The sequence below is a fragment of the Oryctolagus cuniculus genome, chromosome 15, assembly GCF_964237555.1.
Source record: "Oryctolagus cuniculus chromosome 15, mOryCun1.1, whole genome shotgun sequence".
Taxonomy (NCBI): domain Eukaryota; kingdom Metazoa; phylum Chordata; class Mammalia; order Lagomorpha; family Leporidae; genus Oryctolagus; species Oryctolagus cuniculus.
The window spans coordinates 86923067-86930627 of NC_091446.1; positions in this window are offsets into that span (position 1 = coordinate 86923067).

A 7561-nucleotide genomic window follows, 5' to 3' on the forward strand; every position below is an offset into this window, starting at 1 on the left:
TGTGGGCTAATTAGACATATAAAGATGATACAGGAAGGAACATGGGGGGACTCCCAAAAGAACAACAAGAATAAAAGGCAGGAGAATTGCAGTAACAATTGCAGGAAATAAAAGAGAAACTAACTGAATGGGAGCCAGGTAAGATACACACAGGTAAGTAAAAATCGCGGCCTCTTATAAAAGTGAGATTCATACCCTTAATAATGTTAGTGATATTACCAGTAGTGCACTCTCAAATGTTGGGCTTTGTTGAAATCCCTCCAGCCTATACGATTCCTGGCATAAGGGAAGTACCGTGGACCTGTGAGTTGAAGGTGCCAAATATAGGATGTGAACTTCCAGGGACTCTTTCCAATATATGGTACCATAGGAATAAAACTATCCAATGGACCACACAGGTAATGGAGCTCACCAAATTGTGGGAACAGAAAATAATAGAATTAATAGAAAGTTCATGTAAGACAGAAAAAATAAGATGTTCAAATTTCACATGCAGAAGCAATTCAGATAATATTACTATGACCTGTGACGGTACAATAAAGACATTAAAGGAACCTCTAAATATCCTAGTAAAAGAAAAAATTAGCATACAGGCCGATCAGGGATCCATGGATTGCGAAGGGAGCTCTTGTACGGAAGTAGGTTGTCATATGGAAGGAACCATCTACCACAAATGTACCTTAGAACCAGCACTTTTAAGGTTGTGTGTGTGACCTCCTTACACTATTATTAAGTGCTTAAATACAGCATATAAAGATGAAGGCCGGCTATGGAAGGCAGTAAATTTTTCCCAGTGGGAATCAAAGGCTTGCATGGATGCAATGCCCATTTTAGAACCTATGTTAGGTGTCATAAGAACAGACAGATGGCCAGTATTAGATTCATTTATGAACAATAATGTTACCAAAAATAACTCTGAATGGCAACAATATGAAGGAGGAGAGCTTTATAGCTATGATTGTAGCCCTCGGTTAAATATAAACAAGGTAGATGTTAACATTACCTGTAAGTACGAGATACCAAAAGAGCTTGTTTGGATGAATTTTAATGAATATAATAAACAGTACAATTACACAAGAATCAGGTAAACTGTACATTTTCAGTCAGAAATATCATGGGCTGAGGAATGGGGATGGGACTGGAGCAAGGACAAAATTAGCTTTATTTGTATTAACAGTAGCATCAGTAGATATATAATGTGCCCAATAGGTAACATAAATAATCATACTGTACAATGTTATTGGCAAGCAGGATATGAAGTCCTCAGCAATCACTTTATTAAAATTGTAGAATCCCTGAACAATACAAAATGGGCCCTAGGACCTTTCTGCATTAGAGAGAGGGAGGCAGTAGATTCAGAAGGGCCTCACAACGGGGGCATGAGTTTCATATCTATACCCAAAAGGCCAGTAATGACATGGGATTAGAGGATAAGAGCATTCTTCTCAGCGTATATGGTGGTGCACACCCCAGGGTTCACTTATGTACCAGTCAGCACGACTGACCTGGTTCCACTGAGACCAAAAGGAGACTTTGGAATAACAGCAGCCATAATAGCAATGGTAGTCGCAGCAGCCACGGTTGCGGGAGCTGTGACAGGAGCGCTGGCTCTTGGTGCTGCCTTATTACAGGGGGAAGCCTTGGAGTCCGTCCTGCAGGTAATGCAGGATGAGCAGGCTCAGCTAGCACTCAATACAGAGTTGCTAAAGGCACATTTTCAAGGGCTCCAAATTCTCAAAGCACGGATAAGTCAGATGGAACAGCTAATTACAGTGTTAAAATTGGAAAGTGAATTAAAATGTGAGAAGGTGTATCCATGGCTAGGCATCACCAATATTCCATGGGAGAATCTCTCAATCCCTAATTCCACACAACTGGCAGAGATGCTTGCAAACTCCTCCCTGACTTGGCAAGATTGGGTTAGTAAAACCTCTTCCTTAGAATATAATATCACCCAAAATGCAATAAATTTAACCGCTGCCATAGCCAGAGCTAAGCTTAATCTAGATAGGGTACAAACAGTGGAAAATATAATCACATCCATGAGAAGTACACTTAGTAAGTAACTGGTTACCCTCATGGTCTTGGATAAGATCAGCTATTATCATCCTGGCACTTATGTCTACCTGTTCTCCAGTGTCTTTTCTCAACTGGAAGGAATTTGGCGAAGGACTGCCTTGTCTTCTAGGAAGCAACAATCCCAGCAACAGAGGAAGAAAGCGACAGCGAAAATGACAAGGAGACAAAGGGACATTCTGGGAAGGGGAGAGGGAGTGGGAAAGGGGAGGGTTGCAGGTGGGAGGGAAGTTATGGGGGGGGAAGCCATTGTAATCCATAAATAATAATAATAAAAAAGGGACATTCTGGAAGAACATGCGAGCCTTGGTCTAAGGCATCTGCCCCCCTTGGCTCAGCAGCTCAGCATGCTCTAACAGCTCTAAAATAAAAAGAAAGTGTGGACTGTAAGGGAATTACAAAGACAAAGAAGCTGCACTCTAAGCTGCCCTGCAAGGGGAAATCGCCAAACTGCAAAACTGCAAAACCGCATCACCAGAGCTAGGAGGCCCTGGGAGGGCGGTAGTTGGGCAGGGCTGACCTTTAGAAACTGTGTATTAGCGGACCCTCAGACTCTGTAAGCAGAGGTTGCTCAGCCTCTCTCCCCGGTCCGTAGCACCTTGTGCCTGCAGGAGTTTGGCTGAGTAGTCTCTCCCTCTAGATGCCATAATAAAGAGCTTTAAGGTGTGTACCCGAGTTTTCTTAGTCTCCTTTGTTGAACCCGTAGTTGGCTTCCTGGCCAATTGCTAACAAATGGGAAGCCGACATGCACCCTGTGACTGTGGGAATCCTTTTATTGCGTGAATTCTGCATAGGCTAGGAAACTCAGAAGAGTGTGGAATGTGGCTGAGTCCATGGGCAGTCACCTTATCTGATTCCAGAAGCCCAGAAATCCCTGGGTCCTTGGGAGGGAACTTCTGGAAGGCACAGACATCACACTACAGAGTACATAGATCCTTTGTGCAATTTGTGTATATGCATGGGTCATGTGCACAAGCATAGTTAGTTCACCCTCAGCAGTTGCTTCACTTTGATGTAGAGAAGGATTGAGAGGATGCAGAAAAGGATTGTGAACACACCAGCAGCATGATCACCCCTTCTCCCTGCCAGTGACAGAGGAAATTTGATACCCAACTTGAGTGTCACTCTGGACTCTAGTCCTACCCAAAAATTCTAGCGAGTACCTAGACCCCACCCAGCTCACACCTATGTATATCCACTGAAGGAGCAGGAATTCCATTAAGCCACAAAGGTCCATTTACAAGAACAAAGCCCTCAGAGGAGTTACCAGTGAAGGTTTCCAGTCACATCAAAAATAAATGTAGAAGTACAAGAATGGTGAACAAAGAAGAAAATATGACTCCCCAAAAGGAGCACAATAATACTTTAATGTTAGACTGTGAAGATCAGGAGGTTGATGAAATCCTAGAAAGGATTTCAACAGAATGATTATAAAATTACTCAACAATATGGAGAATTATGTGAAATAAAGAGTTTTGTGTATGAAACGAAGGAGAAATTCTTCAAGGAGATAGAGATATTAAGAAAAAAATAAAATGAAACATCAGAAATGTAGAATATAGTATGTCAAATGAAAAATACAGTGTAAAACTTTAAAAATAGACTCAATGAAGAGGAAAAAGAATATCTGAACTAGAAGAGAAAAACTTTCAAAATATCTGACAAAAAAGAAAAAAATTAGAAAGTCTGAAAACAGTTTTCTTTTGCATCTCTGGGACATCATCAAATGATAAGTACATTGCAAGTTCCTAAAATAATGGGAAAATAATAGTTTAAAAATTATTGAATGGAATGATAACCAAAAAATTTATTGTGTTTGCAGAAAGATGTGGACATCCAAGTACAAGGAGCACATAGAATCCTAAATATACATAATCCGAAAAAATCTTCACCATAACACATTATAGTCAAATGTTCAAGAGTAAAATATAATGAAAATATCATAAAATGTGCATGAGAGAAATTTCAGATTATCTTTAAAGAATATCCAGTTAGATTGATGGAAGAGTTTTCTTACAAATTGTACTTGAGGCTGTACTACACACATAAACAGAGATGAATAGTCAGCAGCATGAAAGCATGTGAAGGCAGAAAACCTCCTAGCAGAAGTACAAAGAAGTTCTATATAAATAATAGAAATATTTACAAAAATAGCCATATGAAATAACTACCTATGAGTAATAACCTTGAACACAAAAGGACTAAATTCTCCAAATAAATAAAACAGACTGGCAAAATGGATTAAAAAACATGACCCATCTATGCTGTCTACAAGAAATACACATCACAAAACACACATACACACAAACTGAAAATGCAAAGACAGAAACAAGATATACCATGAAAATAGCAGCAATAGCTATCATAATATCAGACAAAGTAAATTTTAAGGAGGTACCTGTTAAAAGAAACTCACAAAAGTCATTATGCAATGATTAAGGGATCAATTCAACAGGAAGATGTGACTATAGTAAATGGCTATGCACCAAATGCTAAGACACCCAGCTATTCAAAACAAATGTTAATGGGTCTAAAGTGAGATATAATTAATACAGTAATATTGGGAGACTTCAACTCCCCACTTTCAACAATGGACAGATTACCTGGACAAAAGTGAACAAAGAAACAACAGAGCTAATCTACACTATTGAACAAGTGGATCTAATTGATGGTCTATAGAACATTTTATGTCACAGCTTCAAAATACACATTCTTTCATGGAACATTCATTAGGATAAACCATATGCTTGGCCATAAAATAAGATCAACAACTCTGGGCCCTGACTGCATATGTGGAGGCATGCAGGTACTCTCATGGTAGCAAGAAGCACCTCCTACCCCTTCTAGAGGCTTACAGCCCTCCTCAGTTCTCCTGGTCTTCACACTGACTCATCTCCCTCCTGTAAGTGACAAAGTCAGGTTGTAGGGTTGAGTGGCCTTGTCCTAGAGTGCTGAGAGCTCTGGAAAGCAGTAATGATGGCACTGATAGAGGCAGAAACAACAGTCACAGCAGGCAAGGAAGACGAGAGGCTAGATCAAGTTGGGAAAAATGATACCACACATATCATCATCATCATCATCATCATCATCATTATTTTAAGGATTTATTTATTTGACCTACAGAGTTACAGAAAGATTGAGAGTGAGAGAGAGATAGAGAGAGGTATAGAGAGGGAGAGAGGGAGAGAGTGCGGTAATTTTCATCTGCTGGTTCGGCCACGCCAGTCAGGGCTGGGCCAGGCAGAAGGCAGGATCCAAGAGCAATTCTTCTGGATCTCCTACAGGGGTTCAGGTGCCCACGCACTTGGACCACCATCTGCTGCCTTCCCAGGCACAATAACAGAGAACTGGATCAGAAGTGGAGCAGCCATGTCTTGAACCAGCACCCATATGGGATGCTGGCACTGCAGGTAGCAGCTTAACCCACTGCACCACACTGCAGGCCCCTACACCACACAATATTAAACAGTTGGAGAGAATGAACTAAGTCATATTTTCATCCAGCTACAATGACAAGATCTACAAGGATTTTCTGGAGGTTGGAGAGCTATCAAAATTTGCCCATTTCAATGATATTGTTGTAGATGCGATTTGCTGTAGGGTAGATCATTCCCAGAATCAGAAGAGGTTTTTCATCATGATACTAGGATGTCTGACACTTCACCAAAGGCTAGTAATAGGGAAAAATGTTAAATCATGACTTAAATATCTGTAAAAAAGATAGCATTTTTGACGGCATTTAACTGTATGTCCAGATCAACAATGAGTCAATTCATTTGTACAGGAAATTTGGCTTTGAGGCAGTAACAACATTCTGAAGATCCAGAAATTTGGCTTACTAAGGCAAAGGAGAATTATCATAAGAGGACAGAGCCAGAAAATGATCACATGCTATGGAAAAACTTCAAGTCCCTTCTTGTCATAATGTAGATGTGCAAAAAACAGACAATTGAACAAATTACAAATGAACTTTACTGCACTTTTCCTGCAATACCAGCATCCCATGTTGAAGTACTGGTTCAAGTCTTGGCTGCTGCACTTCCAATCCTGATCCCTTCTAATGAACCTGGACAAGCAGTTCAGGATGGCCCAGTACTTGGGCTCCTATGTGGGAGACCAGGTTGGAGTTCTAGGCTCCTGGCTTCAACCTCTCTCCCTCTGTCTCTCCATCTGTCATTCTGTTTTTCAACTAAATAAGTAAATAAATCAATAAATTAATCTTTTTTCAAAAACACAGTCACATGTTTCTTTTCTCACATATCTTTTTATGTGAAAATGGAAATCTGATTTATCAGCAAATATTGGGTAAGTAGTACCAAAAACTCAATGAAGAAGCATATCCCATGATATTTAATTTTCCCTAATTATATGAGAAATATGCAAAACTTTATTAAATAAAAATTAGCATTTGTATATTACTTGCCATAACAGAAACATTAGCAGCATTCCAAATACCCAAGACTGGGTAAACAAACATGGGTTATGTACAGAAAATGAGACTTAGTAGGCATGGAAACAATAACATCCATAAGTTATAGGAAAATATTTTTGTGATATGTCAGGTATGGAAGCCCCTTTGAGGAAGAATTGAGTCTGAGTACACATCAGGATTTGCCCAGGTATAGGCTTAGAATATTCTAGGATGTGAGAAACACATGGTGACTGTTCCACTTCTGTATAGAATGAGGATAGCCAGATATATCTTGGGCTGGAGGAAAAGAGGCAGGGTAAAAAATTTGTCCTCTAAATTTGTGGTATATATGAAGGCTTTCACCCTGTGCTCCTGAATAAGGCCGGTCCTTACTTTCCCTAGAGTACCTGACATTAGAGATCCCTTCACCTTCAGATCATCATATCCTGTCTCCATATCTCTGAGCAAATACAAACAATCAGTAGCTACCACATATCCAGAGGATTCAAATGCATGAAATGTTTTACATAAAATGTTCTATTTTATACTTTGGTTAATAGAGAAAATAAAAAGAGGTGAGAAAACTTAAAATGATACAGCAAGACATGACAGGTAATGTAAAGGCACAGGTTAGGAATGACTACAAGACTGCAATTATTCTCAAAAATTAAAATCCACACTATCAGTTCCTTCCAGTGTAAGGCAACCTGGTGGTTACAAGTGTCAAATTCCAAAAGAAACTGACAAGAAAAGACCAACACACTTAAACAGATAGTATACTGTCCCCCAGTCTCCCAGACACATGAGCAGGTAGTTTTCTTGAACATTTGAGAATCACACTCCACTGTTGTAACCAATAAGGTATGCAGAGACAGATTGTCTGCTGCTAACCCATTCATCAAGCATAATTGCAGTAACCCAGTTACCAGCAACACATGCTACACAGGTGTGAAGCCCAGAATGAATGAAGTTTCTCTGTTGTTCTTGGAGAAATGAATTAGTAGGAACCCAGAGACAGCCAGCAACTACTTTTGGAAGATGATTCCCTTTCTTCTCATTTTCAGCATCAAGGAC